Here is a 15,054-nt window from a genome sequence, read left to right on the forward strand (position 1 = left end):
CCGGCCTTCCATTTCAGTGCCCCTGTTCTCCAACTCTGACAATCTATCGACAAGGTAGCTACCTTTATTCTCAAGTTTTAGCAATGCTGCTTTTGAATTCTTCTAGCGGGATCTCCGTGGAGCGCGTGCATGTCGAACCCTGCAGGTACCTCAGTAGGTCGATGATTAGGGACTCACCTAACTCATGATTAGGGACTCCCCTAAGCCTCCGTGTCTCGCTTTCCACCATGCTCTTCTTTTCCAGCAATACCCTTAAGGTTAAAAAAGTCCCCTTTGTCTCTTGGTATTTTATGTTTTGTTTCCTTTGTTGGCGTAATGGCTAGCTGTCTAATCACTAATCACAGCAAGGACAGACCAGTCAAGCACTCAAAAGTCTACCTTGTCCACTGCACTGGAGGAGGGGGCTCCAAACTTCACTCTGAATGAATCTCATCCAGCCTGCACTCTTTTCCATAATGGGACCCCTCTACCTTCTATTAGTTCCACAGGCTTCCTCGAAACAGTTACCTTCATGCGGCGTAAGTAATCCAGGAACCCCAGACAACACCTCACTGATTGTAGACAATTCAATGAGTCCATCTTAACCGCGACCATGTTGTCTCTTATCATTCTAAACACAATGAGATGATTGACGCAGCGCTGAAACTTTTCAGACACTCACCCCCAGTCACTATTAGGTCTGGGTTCAATCCATCACCGTTCTTTTGCCCACTTCTCCACTCCAGGTCAGACCCAGCCATTTTCAAATCAGTCTTGACCCTGTTCCTCATGGTAACAGTCCAGCCCGAACTGCCAGGCCAGGTTCTCCCTGGACCGGAAACAAGCATCCTGGGACAGGTTTCGGGGTAACACTCCTCATCAGCCAGGCTAGCTTGAATACAGTGGCAAAGTGAGCATGATCAATGTCTGCGCATACTCTGCCTACTTAGTGCGAACAAAGCAAACAAAATGAGATGATGGACGGAGTACTGAAACTTTTCAGACACTCACTCCAGTCACTATTAGATCTGGGTTAAATCCATCATTGTTCTTCTGCTCACTTCGCCACTCCAGTTCAGACCCAGCCATTTGCAAATCAGTCTTTACCCTGTTCGTCATGGGAACAGTCCAGCCCGAACTGCCAAGCCAGGTCTTCCGTGAACCGGAAACAAGCATCCTCGGACCGGTTTTGAGGTAACACCCCTCATCAGCCAGGCTACCTTGAATCCAGTGGCAAAGTGAGCAAGGGACCCAGATCCGGGCATACCCTGCCAACTTAGGGCGAACAAAGCAAACACAATGAGCTGATGGATGGAGTACTGAAACTTTTCAAACACTCACTCCCAGTCACTATTAGATCAGAGTTAAATCCATCATCATTCTTTAGCTCACTTCACCACCCCAGTTCAGACCCAGCCATATGCAAATCAGTCTTGACCCTGTTCCTATTGGGAACAGTCCTGCCCAAACTGCCAGGCCAGATCCTCCCTGGACCTGAAACAAGCATCCTGGGACCGGTTTCGGGGCAACACCCCTAATCAGCTAGGCTTGCTTGAATCCAGTGGCAAAGTGAGCAAGGGGCCCACGTCTGGGAATACCCTGCCAACTTAGGGCGAACAAAGCAAACACAAAGAGATGATGGACGGAGTGTTGAACAATGCAAACACTCACCCCCCACTCACTTTTAGATAAGAGTTAAATCCATCATCATTCCCCTGCTCACTTCACCACCCTTAATCCGTTAGGCTTGCTTGAATCCAGAGGCAAAGTGAGCAAGGGGCCCACGTCTGGGAATACCCTGCCAATTTAGGGTGAACAAAGCAAACACAATGAGATGATAGACGGAGCACCAACATTTATCAGACACTCACCCCCAGTCACTATTAGATCTGGGTTTAATCCATCATCGTTCTTCTGCTCACTTTGCCACCTCAGTTCAGACCCAGCCAAATGCAAATCAGTCTTGACCCTGGTCCTCATGTTCTTATCATTCTTCCAGTGCTGATGATTCCTCTGTGAGCTCCACAGAGTCCTCTGGACTTTGGAGCTAATCTCTGGAACAGCCCTTCTTCTCAGATGTCTGGAGCTTTGTGTGGTGGTCTGCCGCTCCCAGCCACCCCTCCAAAGGGGGGCTATGCCACAGCTACTGCAGTATTAACCATCTTTGAATGGGCCAAGCCCCACCCCCTACAAATGAACTTTAAGGTGGCGCAATACAATATTATGTTTGATACAAAGAATTAATTTCTGTTCAGTGGCGTAACAATACATGAGAGCCCCCCTGCAAAGTGGATGGAGCAGACCCCCACACTCCGGACTTAGTTAGGAGCTCTCAGGCCTGCATGTGCACAGTGCTGGGAAGGGGGGCTGAAGCTCGGGGGCCCACCCCACAACACTGGTGCTGAGGGGGCTATTGTTATGCACTGCTTGTGTGTGATCCCACAAAAACCTGGTGTTTTTCTTAAATAAAGATCTAAAAGGCTCTGGTTTTCTCATTAAGTTATTAACAAGCTCAGTATAAAATTCTGAAAGACCTAAAATGAAACAAGTTATTTTGCAGAACTGGGTAAGGCGCTTTAAAAATGGCATGTCCACCATATACCATTGATGCACCACCGAACTTTAGGCATGATTTAGAGTGCAGCGGAAAGGGTACCCGCTGTAACTGCGACAAAGTACTGTTTCCACCTTCATGAAGGTCTGTGCAGCTCATTTGGATTAGGGCGCACCTTCAATATGGAAGCAGCAGACACTACTCTATCTCCACTGCTGACATATACCTCAAACGGCCTGGCGGAGTATGGGCCGTCTGAGGTTTTGCATTTGTCTGCCCACCACCCTAGAGTGGGCAAACAAATGGCAAGTTTTTTCTTTCACTTACTGCCATCAAAACGTGGAAGTTAAATATAAACATTTCATTGATCCCCACGTCATGGGAGAAAACTCCCATGCCATGGGGGGTCATTGCTTTTTTTCCCAAAAATGTAATCTTGTTTTGTGGTTTTCTTTTTGAAAATAAAAAAAAGAAATTGAAAGTGTGCCATACGGCTCTGGCATGTTTACGGAGCTGTATGGCACACTTTCTTTTTTTAAACTCTTTTAATTGAAAAAAGGCATGACATAGGTACAATGCGACATTTCACAAGTGACCAGCAACATACTGTATGGCACACTTTCAATGCCTTGACAGGAACCATTATAATGGGTGTTCCTGCCAATGTAAGAACTGTCAGCTGGGGCAGTGGACATCTCTAAGTTTGGAGAGTGCTTACTTCATAGGGGCATTGGCTCCCTAACGGAGTAGCTGAACCGTAAATCAGGTCCTTTGGCAGAATCTCCACTTTAAAGTAAGACCATTCTCTATCTAAGATACTGAACATCGCCTCTAAATCAAGCTTTACCAACAAGTAGCTCATGAGCTGTAAGTAGCTCTCCCGTGTGCAGCCTAGCCTACTACATGCTGCTGCTTGGTTGAATATATGTACAACAAAAGTGAAAAGTGTGCATTCAAAATGAACATTTGTGAATTTTCAAAATCCACCAGTTGATGTTTGAAGAAAAATTGTTGAATTTCAAATTCAATCATACTAACTCTTGAATTAGGCAATAATAAACATATGTTGTATCAGTGCTAAGACACCCCTACTAGTTAACATGTAGTTTACAAATACAAATGTTATGTTATATTGTAAGCTAATATTTGGGAGACAAATCATGAGGCATTGGGAGACTTATTATTACCCTAGTGCATTGCAGCAATGGTTGTTATTTAGTACCAAGGTAGGGCTTTTAAAATTAAAAATGCCTATTTTATTTTAATGCTGGCATCCCTGCCTGAAGCACCCAAGGTGATCACTGCTGGTAATCTTGATATGGTGGCCACTAATATAATCTTTTATGATGTGGTCACTATTACAACACTAATAATATTAGCAGTTCGAGATGATTTTCTTTGAACATAAGTAGCTCTTATTAGAACAAAAGTTGGAGACCGCCTGCTCTAAATTGACATGCTCTTCTGATCCTCTTTTAAAAATCAGAATGCCAGCTTCAAAGGATAGAGCATCTCTCTGGTTATTTAGAAATGTATAAATAAATCTCTGCTACTGCACTGGCTAATCCAAAAGACATGTTTGTATTGTTGTGAATCCTCAGGTGTTACGAAGACTGTAAAATGTTTTAACTCCCCAACTAACCCCACCTGAGGTCAGGCATTTGCAAAAACAGTTACACCTGCCAGGAATGATATCAGTTCAAGATAATTGGGCAATTGATTACCATCAACCCATATGCACTCATTCAGGCTTGTTAGACCACATTCTTAATTCACAACTAGATTTGAGTGAAATTGCAACAAGGCACAGTGGGTTCAGTTACACCTTTTGTGATCATGCCACGTAAAAACTCATTAATTTGGTTCTATAAATGAACCCCACATTTCTAACATAATAGCTGCCTGGAATAGCCTCACTCTTCAAAACAATGTGATATTCCAATTCACATAAAATGGTGTTAGATACCTTTTTGGCTTTACTTTTTAAATTGTTAAGCAGAGAATAATACCCATAAATTCCACTGATCACATGTTCCCCTCCAACACAAAATTCATCGCTGACATTGTATTGGGGGTAGGAGGTGGGATCTTCATGTAGAATCTATGTTAATCACCATTTTCATGTAGTTAGTCCATCTAAAAAGAATGCCTCTCCTTTTGTCACAACAAAGCCCTCTCATCGGTTCTTCTACCTTGAAAAGATAAATCTGTCCAGAAGTATTAAATAAGATATAATGACATCCACCTTCCCCTTTCTATGTTTCGATGAGGTATGTTTTTTTTTAACCTTTTTACCATTCATATTTTTCCCAAATACACAACATCACATTGCAATTTGATAGCCATCTTCTAATCATTGTTTTACTCATTGGATGGAATGGAATGGAATGATTTTTTATAGAGCGCGGTAGCTACCCGGAGGCGTCCTAGCGCTAAGGATTAACGTGTGTGGTGAGAGATTACTTGTTAAATAGCAGGGTTTTTAACTTTTTCCGAAAGGCCATTCATCTGGTTCATTTCTTGGTATTCATGAACATCATTCCAAAATACCAAAACCAATAAAAGGGGAGGGAAACAGTTATGTGGGAAAGGTCCTAATTTTTCCTGACCTTATATACATAAACCAAAAGTGGAGAGTGTCTCCCAAAACAAAACGTCACTATGCCCTGCTCCTTCATCCTCAACAGGGACTGTGCATGTGTTCTTATAGAACTCTCACCCACATGCTTATCATGTGGCGTGCTTCATCATCCCGTCCTCACCTGGTGAGGTGCACACCTTGCAGTGGGAGGGAGCACCTGGCATCATTTGCTCTTTCCTCGTCCACTGCCTCTACCATAAACAAGCATTGGTAAATGCATTAGGTTTCGCCTATGTGATTAATAATAAGATGTTTTTTGTTGTAAGATGTGGCTTGTGGAGTAGTTGTGTAATGAATGAGCCACTCTTGTGATTTTGGTACCCTGTGATGAACCTCCCCACCACCATTGTAATTGCCTTAATGTAGGATGGCCCTGCATTTGCCTGCTTCTCTTCGGGTCTGTAATCTTGCTGTCTTTCAGTGGGAGCTGTTACTGAGTGGAATAGTCTTGCCAAGAGCAGAGTGTGTGGAATGTGTATTTGAAGGTGTGCAGTTGTGCAGGAATGTGTATTGTATTGTGCATTGGTGAGAGTTATGAGTTCTTACTATTGGCTTTGACCATTCTGTTTTCTGACTTTATTTTTCTTAATGGCAGGACTTGCCTATTGGCTTTGGTATAATCTTATGCCATCTTGCATTAGTGGCCTATGCTTAAACGACTCCATCTTCTGAGCCTTTCTAGGTGAGAAGTGATATTTTGCTTTCACTTGTTTTCTGCACTCTGTGTGCAAGTAGAAACCCGTTCTTATCAGAGGAATGTGCAGGCTCCTTCTCGAGGTAATAGCAAAGGCCTGATCAACCAATGCAGTGTCCCGGCATGGAGTGGAACGGAATCTGATGGGGAAAGGAGGCGGGGCTTGCTAGTAGCTTGCTTGAAGCTTCGACCAATGTTTTCATTTGTATTAAAAGGGGGAGCCTCCACTGGTCAGGTGGAAGTGGAAGTGGAAGTTTGGGAGTTTGGATTCCGAGTGAGGGCAGACGTGTCTATCTCGGATTGAACCCTGATTGCTGAGCTCTGATCCTCGGAAGTGGGCAATGTATGCATCAGGTGATGTATTGAGTTTTGTGATTATTGCCATTGTGATGTGAGCCAGTGGCTGTGATCGTTTGAGGTGTTTTCTTTGTGGTGTGGGAGGTGCACATCCAGAGTGATCCTCTACTCTGTATATATATCTTTCTGATCTCTTGCAGGACATCCAGTGTATCTTACCTTATATCAGTTATTGCTTGTTTATTAATCAGTAAAATTATTGATTCATGCCATTTAGATTATAAGTTTGCTCAGTTATTGATTCATGCCTGTAGATTATAGGTTTGCTACATATATTTGAATCTAATGCCTTTGGTATCTGAGACAGCCTTTGTTTAGAGAGTAGTATGTAAAAAACCCAAGCCTTATTCTAAAAGTGATAATCTTTGCATTTTGTTAAATAAAACTCTTTTCCAAAGGTGCTGTTTGTTGTGTGTTACAGTCTTGTTGTGCCAGGGGTGGTAAGACATGCTTAAAACTGTATATTATTCAAAGGTGTAATGATATATTTGCCTTCCAGGTGGGAGTGCAGTGTTTGGGTGTGGCTTATTGATGAGAAGCCACATTCAAAACAAGTTGTAAAATATAAGTTACAGAAAGTCTATTAAAGTGTTATGACTGGTTTATGTACAAAAAGGCAATATATTGTGCTGTTACTAATGGCATAATGTGGGTAAGTAATAGAAAAATTTAGAAAAAAGGAAATGAGAGGGAAAAATAGTATTAATTGATGTAATAGCAATATTATGTGTTAGGAGGAGCTCTGACAACTTTTGAGCCTGGTGCCACTGCACCTGTTGCACCATTCAAATCATGCCCTTCGTGCCTACAAGATAACTGCATTTGTGACTGTCTGTTTAGTAGTAAAATACGGCAATATTTGGTGTTTAGTGGAATTATGACAACTTTTAGCTGCGGTGCCACTGCCCCTACTGCACCATTTAAATTAGGATCCTTTTAACTGCAAGGTAACTGCAATTGTGACTGCCTGTTTAGTAGTCAAATATAGCAATATTATGTATTTAGAGCAGTTCTGGCAACTTTTGGCCCAGTGCTACTGCACCTGCCACACCATTCAAATCCTGACCCAGTTGTCTGCACGGTAACTGCACTTGTGGCTGCCTGTTTAGTAGTAAAACCTAGCATGGCTCTTGTATATTAACTTTATTTTAAACATGCAATATTTATTCCAACATTTAGAATTTGATCATAGTAACCAAATAGATTAAGTAAATCCAATAATGCCTACAAAGAGCATAGAGAGAGGTACTGAGGCAAGCATAGGTAATGCCACAAACATTCTAAGGCTAAAGAGTCTGCTTTACACAAATAAGTAATAACAAGCATTGGAAATGCAATAGGTCTCGCATTAGAAAAGTTGGAGCTATTGGTCTTGTAAATGTAATAATTTTTTAAGTTATGTTTATGTTTTTATAATAGCAAATGTATTAATTTTGTTATTGTAAATGCCAATATTTATTGAATTTGCAAATGTGACACCTATAGCATTATTTAACATTTTTTTGTGACATTTGCAATAAAGCTTGACTCAATCAACTGTACATTCCACGATGGCCCTTTTGTGAAGGCTAGTCATTGTTGCAAGAGGCGGCTCTTTGGTGTGGGCTCCTTGAAGACACTTAAGAATAGATAGCACCATTCATTCTAGTGCCACCTGCGTGCAATAGCCTGACGTTGTGCTGTACATAGGATTTGTCTCATCCACCATAAAAGAAAACTATCACATACCACAATGAGATGCTTTTTGACAACAACAACCTCATCGCTATCAAAAAACATGGGAGCAATTTATTAAAAGCCGCAGTACTGTGTGTCTTTAAAATATTCTGAAAGCTCGTCGACATTACATTGAAAAAACCCAGAATGCAATGCATGCGCATTATTGACTTGGGACCCTACTCCGGATCAATGTGAAACTTAAAGAAAGTGTCCCTGTGCTATCTTAATGAGCATTAAAATAAAGATGTATAGGGCTGTTTGGAGGTATTGGGGGACAGCATGGGGAGATAAGGTCATTTACTAACAAGATATGGCAATTACATATTAGAAACAGCTGCTTCTGAACAGCCAGTAGTGCTGCGGATAAGAGATATGCTGCATCTTAAAAGGGCCAGGATGAAGTCATTTGTATACTAGTGAAATATGAATTTTTTTAAACTGCATTTGTGCCTGTTAGGTGTGGCTGGGGATGGAGCAGGCACCTAAAAGGCTGGAACAGAATAAATCACGTTTATGATGTGACAGCCAGAGCAGCTGATGTTGGAACTTTGGAACTGAGTAGAGTTTTAGTGCTGGCTTGAAATGCTGTTGTTTTGAACAAATTATTTAATCTCTCAGTGTTATGTTATGTTATGTTATTTTATTTTGTATAGCGCACAGATGCCGCAGCCAAGAGGCGTCCCGGCGCTTTGGAGATGAAACACACAACACAACAGAAAGACCAGATAGCACTCAAGTTAAGCAGAAGCTAGGCAGAGGAGAATAAATGAGTTTTTAATTGTTTCCTGAACTGAAACAAGTCAGGGATGGAACGAAGTGATGCAGGCAAAGAGTTCCATAATGTAGCCGCCATCACCGAAAATGAGCGGCCGCCCATTCTGGATTTTTTAAAGCGAGGAATGATGGCCAAATTTGACCCTGCAGACCGAAGGGCTCTTGAGGGGACATAGTGGAGAATGCTCTGGGTGAGAATAGGAGGGGAGGCCAAGTTAAGAATTTTGAAGGTGAGGCACAGAGCCTTGAACTTGATTCTTTGGCCTACTGGGAGCCAGTGGAGGTCGTGGATAGTGCTGCGAGCAGAAACAAATTTAGGGAGGCCGACCAGCATCCTGGCCGCCGCATTTTGTATCCGCTGAAGACGGACCACCATAAGTAAATGCATCCTTGTGTAATGTAACTGGTGCTTATCTAAAGCGCTACGATACCTTGTGTGCAAGTTCACAGGATATAAAACTGCATAAAAAAATTAGATGTAGGGCTAAGTATGAAACAATCACTTATCAAGCATTCACATACAATAAGCAGCGTCTTGCAAATGTCGAGAAAAAGTGAATCGGTCAATTGTAAGCAGAATGGTGCTTCTAAATGAAAGCCTGGTAAACCTCAAAACATTCATTTTCTATTAAAAACTCAGAATTTAAAAGCAGCGGTAAAAAGGTCACGGCGAGTGTTGGTTTTGTAGATGGAAAGCAATTCAAGATTAACAATCAACCCAACAGGCGCACGAAACACCAAAACACAAGCTTAGCTAAAACAGCGGAAAAATAAACAAGCCGGGACGTTAGAAGGGAAAGCGCTACGATACCTTGTGTGCGAGTTCACGGGATATAAAACTGCATAAAAAAATTAGATGTAGGGCTAAATATGAAACAATCACTTAACATGCATTCACATACAATAAGCAGCGTCTTGCAAATGTCGAGAAAAAGAGTGAATCGGTCAATCATAAGCAGAATGGTGCTTCTAAATGAAAGCCTGGTAAACCTCAAAACATTCACTTTCTATTAAAAACGCTGAATTTAAAAGCAGCGGTGAAAAAGTCACGGCGAGTGTTGGTTTTGTAGATGGAAAGCAATTCAAGATTAACAATCAACCCAACAGGCGCACAAAACACCAGCTAAACACAAGCTTAGCTAAAACAGTGGAAAAATAAACAAGCCGGTACGTTAGAAGGGAGACAAGCTCTTGGCATTGGCGTGGGGAGGGGAGGAGGAGAAATGCGACACGGCCTGGCGGCTGTGAAAAGTGCGAAATGAAAGCCTTTGATGCAGCAGGGGACGGAGCGGATGCCTTTCAAGTGAAGCTGCACTGGGGAAGCAACAGATGGCTGGCTTTCATGTGCACGCGCTTATTAGGTCAATGCGCTTGCGCATTGAGCTTGCTTTTCACGGGCACAGCATCAAATCGCCCGATGGTTAAGCTCTGGTTAAGCCCCAATATATCTTGCAAGCTCAATGCGCAAGCGCATTGACAGGCGAGACCTAAAAAGCAAGTATTCCAGCAGACTGTTAGAAGCTGTCTGCCTTTTCTGTGGGAAGAGTTCTTATCCTGAAAGAGAATGGGACTTAAAAAATGTGAACAGCTTTAGTAGATGTATCATAAATGTGTGAAGCCTGGGGAAGTTAACAAAGAAAACAGTTCCACACAAAAGCAAATGAACACAGTAATTCAGAGATAGGTACTGATAAGAGCCCCCTTTTAAGATATATTAAATACTAGCGATTTCACTAGCAATGTCCAAGTGCTGTGCAGGCGAAACCTACAAAGGCATCCTGTTTGGTGCTGCATTCAAGTTTGGTCTAAAATTCGGCAGATATGCCTCCTGCCAGCCATATCCAGGATGTGATGAGCTCGATAGAACTAGGGTATTGCAGCTGATGCATTTTTTCAGGAGGATGTCCTAGATGGCTACCTCAAGGTCTCTCTGGACATTCACAGAGTAGCCTGAATTCATTCAAGGAGCCTTGGACCCATGACCCTAGATGGCCAGGGCAATTGTGGATGTGGGAAATGCATTGCAAAGACAAGCAGTGACGACAGCTGTGTCTGGGTGGAAGGACTGGATTTTTAGTGGGAGGGGGATTCACATTTGGACAGACTAGAGCTGTGGGGCCGGTAGGCCCGCTTTTGTCCGCAACTATGATCAGAGTGACTGCTTGAGGGTAAAACCTGTGTGTTCTCCCAAGTTCTGCGTAACACTTTCTGGGCGATGAGAACTTCAGGCAGGGTGGGGCAGTGCCATGGAGGCACCTGTTACTAGAGAGACACTTTTTTAGAAGGTGCTGATATTTGGCCTGCATGTGACATGGGGACAGGGAGGAATTATAATTAATGTTTCCTCCAGCTCAAGTTTTTCACTCTTCTGCCGCCCGCCACCCCCCACACACATTGTTTGCTTATTACCATAGTGGTTTCGTTATAACTCCACCATGTGTTGCTTGTGTGGCTGTTTGGACCGTACAGTGATGTAATATGCACAGGATTGCAACTAGACTCAAACGTCAAGTGGGGCTAACACTGGATTAGTGGAGACATAGACATCATAAGTGCCGAATCAAAATTACTTGTGGGGGGCTCCCTACACTTTTCCGATGTAGTTTGTAAAAACACAGAGTCATTCTTTGACACTACATGTTGCAAATAGTGCAACTTGGCTGTTTAATAAATAGAGGCCCTTGCTTACTCCGGACCACCAGCGCCAAGACACCTTTTGGTATTCGTGCACTTAACAAATGTATTAACATAACATAACATTACACAGCACACAGGCTTAGTAACATTATTCTCGGCATAACCTGATTTTGGGGCTCTTAAATTTTTTTAGCACAATGAATGACAAATGTTCTACTTTAATAAACATTAGGCCAGTAAACCTGGTGCGATGTGAAACACCAGATTCTATTTTACAACACAATCTCGGGCAAATCGTACACTCCAAACTCTCTGGCCCAGTCAACCTAACTAGTCTTGAAAAAATATTTTACAAGATATTTCATCACCCTTCCTCCAACGGAAGGTTTTGAAAACTGAATGCAAATAATGCGGTTTATGCACATTTATTTAGTTACTGCTCTGTTCATGCTTCATTCACCTGCATACAATAATTTTATGGTATTGTCTAAATATAATGTTAGTATAGTAAACAGCTTTGTAGCTGTTTTGGGGGATGCTGCCACATATCCTAGCTCTATAGCACAAAGAAGGTTGAATATATATTATTTGGTGTTTTGTGACAACTCCCACCAAGGATTTTTTAATTTGAAATGCTTGGGTAGTTATTTAGCTAGAAACAAAACCCATGTTTGATAGGATTTGCTCTACTGACATGCATTAAGGATAGAAACTGAGCACACAAGCTTGATTATAGATGATACCTCCACATCACAGATGGGTGTCAATCTGGGATTACCAAGGGTAAAAGATGTTGACCTCGTTTTTCATTTGGCACTCATCGCACTGCAATCAGTACCCCTTGTCTAAGTGAAAGGATCCAAAAATTAACAGAGCTTTATAAATCTTATGTATTTTTTACATTCCAGAGCCTCTACCTAGCCATCGGGCAGCAAATAAGTAGCTGTTGTGGAGTTAAGAAGTAGTAAAGGGATCAACCTTTGATGCCACTACAGCTATTGCTGCCATTTTAGTGAATAAATGCCATGGCAGCTCAGGGCTGACAGTCAAACCTGCAATGTATCCCTGAACACAAAAGGGATCAGATTATTAAATAGCAATAACATTCGTGAAAATAATTTGCAACGGTGCTTGAAGAATGAGAATGTATTTACTGATAAAAATGTTTGAAGATTTCTATTGAATTTTTGTGTGAAGGAAATGATGTATGAAATAAGACTTCTTGGGGTGGAAGCTTAGTAGCAGTATGACAAAGTAATCCCAGAAAGAACATTGGATGCTTGAGTCTGTGATCTAATAAGAATGAGGGGCTCAATTAGAACAATTGCATAACATTTTGGAGCAATCATAATGTGGGAAAAAACTGGACTGCAGACAAACCAGTCTGCTTTGTTGTGGCAGGCAGGAAATTAGGCACAATATCTGGGCCCTGCAAACCCAATCCCAACTTCATCTGAGCAGGTAGCAATTACTACAGAGACAGAAAATACCTTCACAAAGTATTATCCATTTTAAGTACTGCCCCTCCTGCTAACATATCCTTCTGCTCTATCAACTATTGCTGAAGACAAGACAACCATGCTGGCCTCTGTCCTCAAAGAAGCATCTCTCCCTTCCACATTCCCTTCTGCTGTCTGCTCAGCAAAATGCTACTATTATAGCGAGGATCATGAGAGGTCTGCCTTGAGGCCCTATGTAGAAGGTGGGCAGCTCCTGCTTCCAATGGGGTCTTCTTGGCCTGCCCTACTATCTCCTGCTCTCAAAATACTTGGTCAGATGTTCCTCTTTCAAATCACTTTTCATTACTAACAGGGGAATCTAAACAAAGCTTCACTGATACACACAGACTAGAACTCTGGCCTCAAAGCTGGCATTCCAGCCCTCATTCACATCCTTCAGAAAGCTACACACTGATGGAACTTCCTTCTCTGTCCACAAAGCAATATTTTAAAACTAACTACCTGCAAAGATAAGAAACATACAAAAACCCCTCAGATTCAGGGATGCAGTAAAGACCTGGCTATTCTGTAAAATTGACACCCCTACTGCAAAGCAGTCCCAAATCCTAACAACCCCACTAAGTTGTTATTCGCCTATGTCCTGGTGGTAGGTATTTGCATCTCTCACTCCTCTTGGCTCCATTCCAAGCTTAAGTGTATCTAACAATATTGCATGCATATAACTTTTACCAAAAACACATTGAAAATTATGCTCATTAGTACTGCACAATGTTGTACTGTGAAGTACGTAATTCTTCTTTGGCACTGATTACAAATGCCTTGATGGAAAGTGTGATATCTATTGCACATGTTACGTTAGATACTAAGAGGGGTCTCAATTTATCCGCGGTGCTAAATAGCATAAATTGTGAGTTTTTTTGTATGAAAATGGAACAAAAAATACAGATTTTAATGTTCTTTGCACCAAAATCTCCATGCTCTGTTATCTACAAGGCACTTATCCCTCAGCAAAGTTTTTCCCAGGTACATTTTGACAAGGGAAACCTGTTGAAATTTACCTGGTAAAAATGTTTTGGTTGTGGGACTTGCGAGGTGGATATGTGCTGTATCGGGAGCTACCATAAGTTTAGAAATTAACTAGGCCAAACATAACCGGTGGCTTTAACCACATAAGTTCATATAACACAAAGTATTAAGCACGGTACAAAGGTGGCCACTACAAACTACAACATTTAAAAAATACAGCTCAACATTTTTTGAAAAGCATCATTGATGGTGCTTTTAAAGCTTTACCTAATTCTGAATGACTATTACTCCACAGCACACAACATAATTAAGATATCTGCAAGTGCTGTGATTTAAAAAAAAAAGCAACATAACTGATGCCTTTCTGTACCTTTGAGACTTTTATTTGTAGGGGTTCTAGTATACAACACATTGTAAACTAAGCATTGCTTGAAAACTGTTTAAGTTAAATATATACATTTATGTTCTACATTACACAGGCTACAGGATATTTTATAGTTTTTCAGGATTGCATTAGCTATTTTACGATCCCAGAAGGATGAAAAGGTAAGATACGGGAACATGGCGGTGGTAGGCTAACGGCTGCTGCGAGGCTCCGTTCCTAAGCCCTACAGAGCTCTTCGGCAGGTCTCATATCCTGTATTTTTTTATGGCGGACCACAGTTCACTACACGGTGAGATGGAGTTTACCTTTTGAATCAACAATGCATTCCGCAATTGTTGAGCTTTTCTTTCCTTTCCTTTTTTTCGGCTAGCGGTTGCGGTCGCGGTTTGTAAAAACCGCCGAGCAAAAGGCTATGGCTGTGGAGAAGCCGGAGGCACTAGGACCTGCCCTATTGGAATGAGAGGGGTGGACCGAGAATTCGTGCGGAGCTACACGGAAGAGCCCAGCACGGGGCAGCTGCATCGAGTGGAGGGAGACGAGGAGATTTGGAAACCGGGGAAGCCGGGGAAGCCAGGGCACGGTGCAATACTCGGCAGCAATCACACGCAAGTAGAGCAAGCAGAGCAGTATTCTGGAGTCCGGGTAAGCTGTCATAATGCATGGCTGCGCTCGAGGGAAGCCTTCTGGTACCGGGCAGCAGCAGTCTTTACACGTCGCCTCCCTGTTATAGTTATAGTGTCTCCTGCTTGCGGTGATCTGGCTAGGTGCATGGAGGCAGGCAAAGCAGCGCACAAGTCCCAGCTCCAGTGCAATATCCCTGACTCACAG

This window comes from Lissotriton vulgaris, chromosome 2_2 (assembly GCF_964263255.1).
Source record: "Lissotriton vulgaris chromosome 2_2, aLisVul1.2, whole genome shotgun sequence".
Classification (NCBI taxonomy): domain Eukaryota; kingdom Metazoa; phylum Chordata; class Amphibia; order Caudata; family Salamandridae; genus Lissotriton; species Lissotriton vulgaris.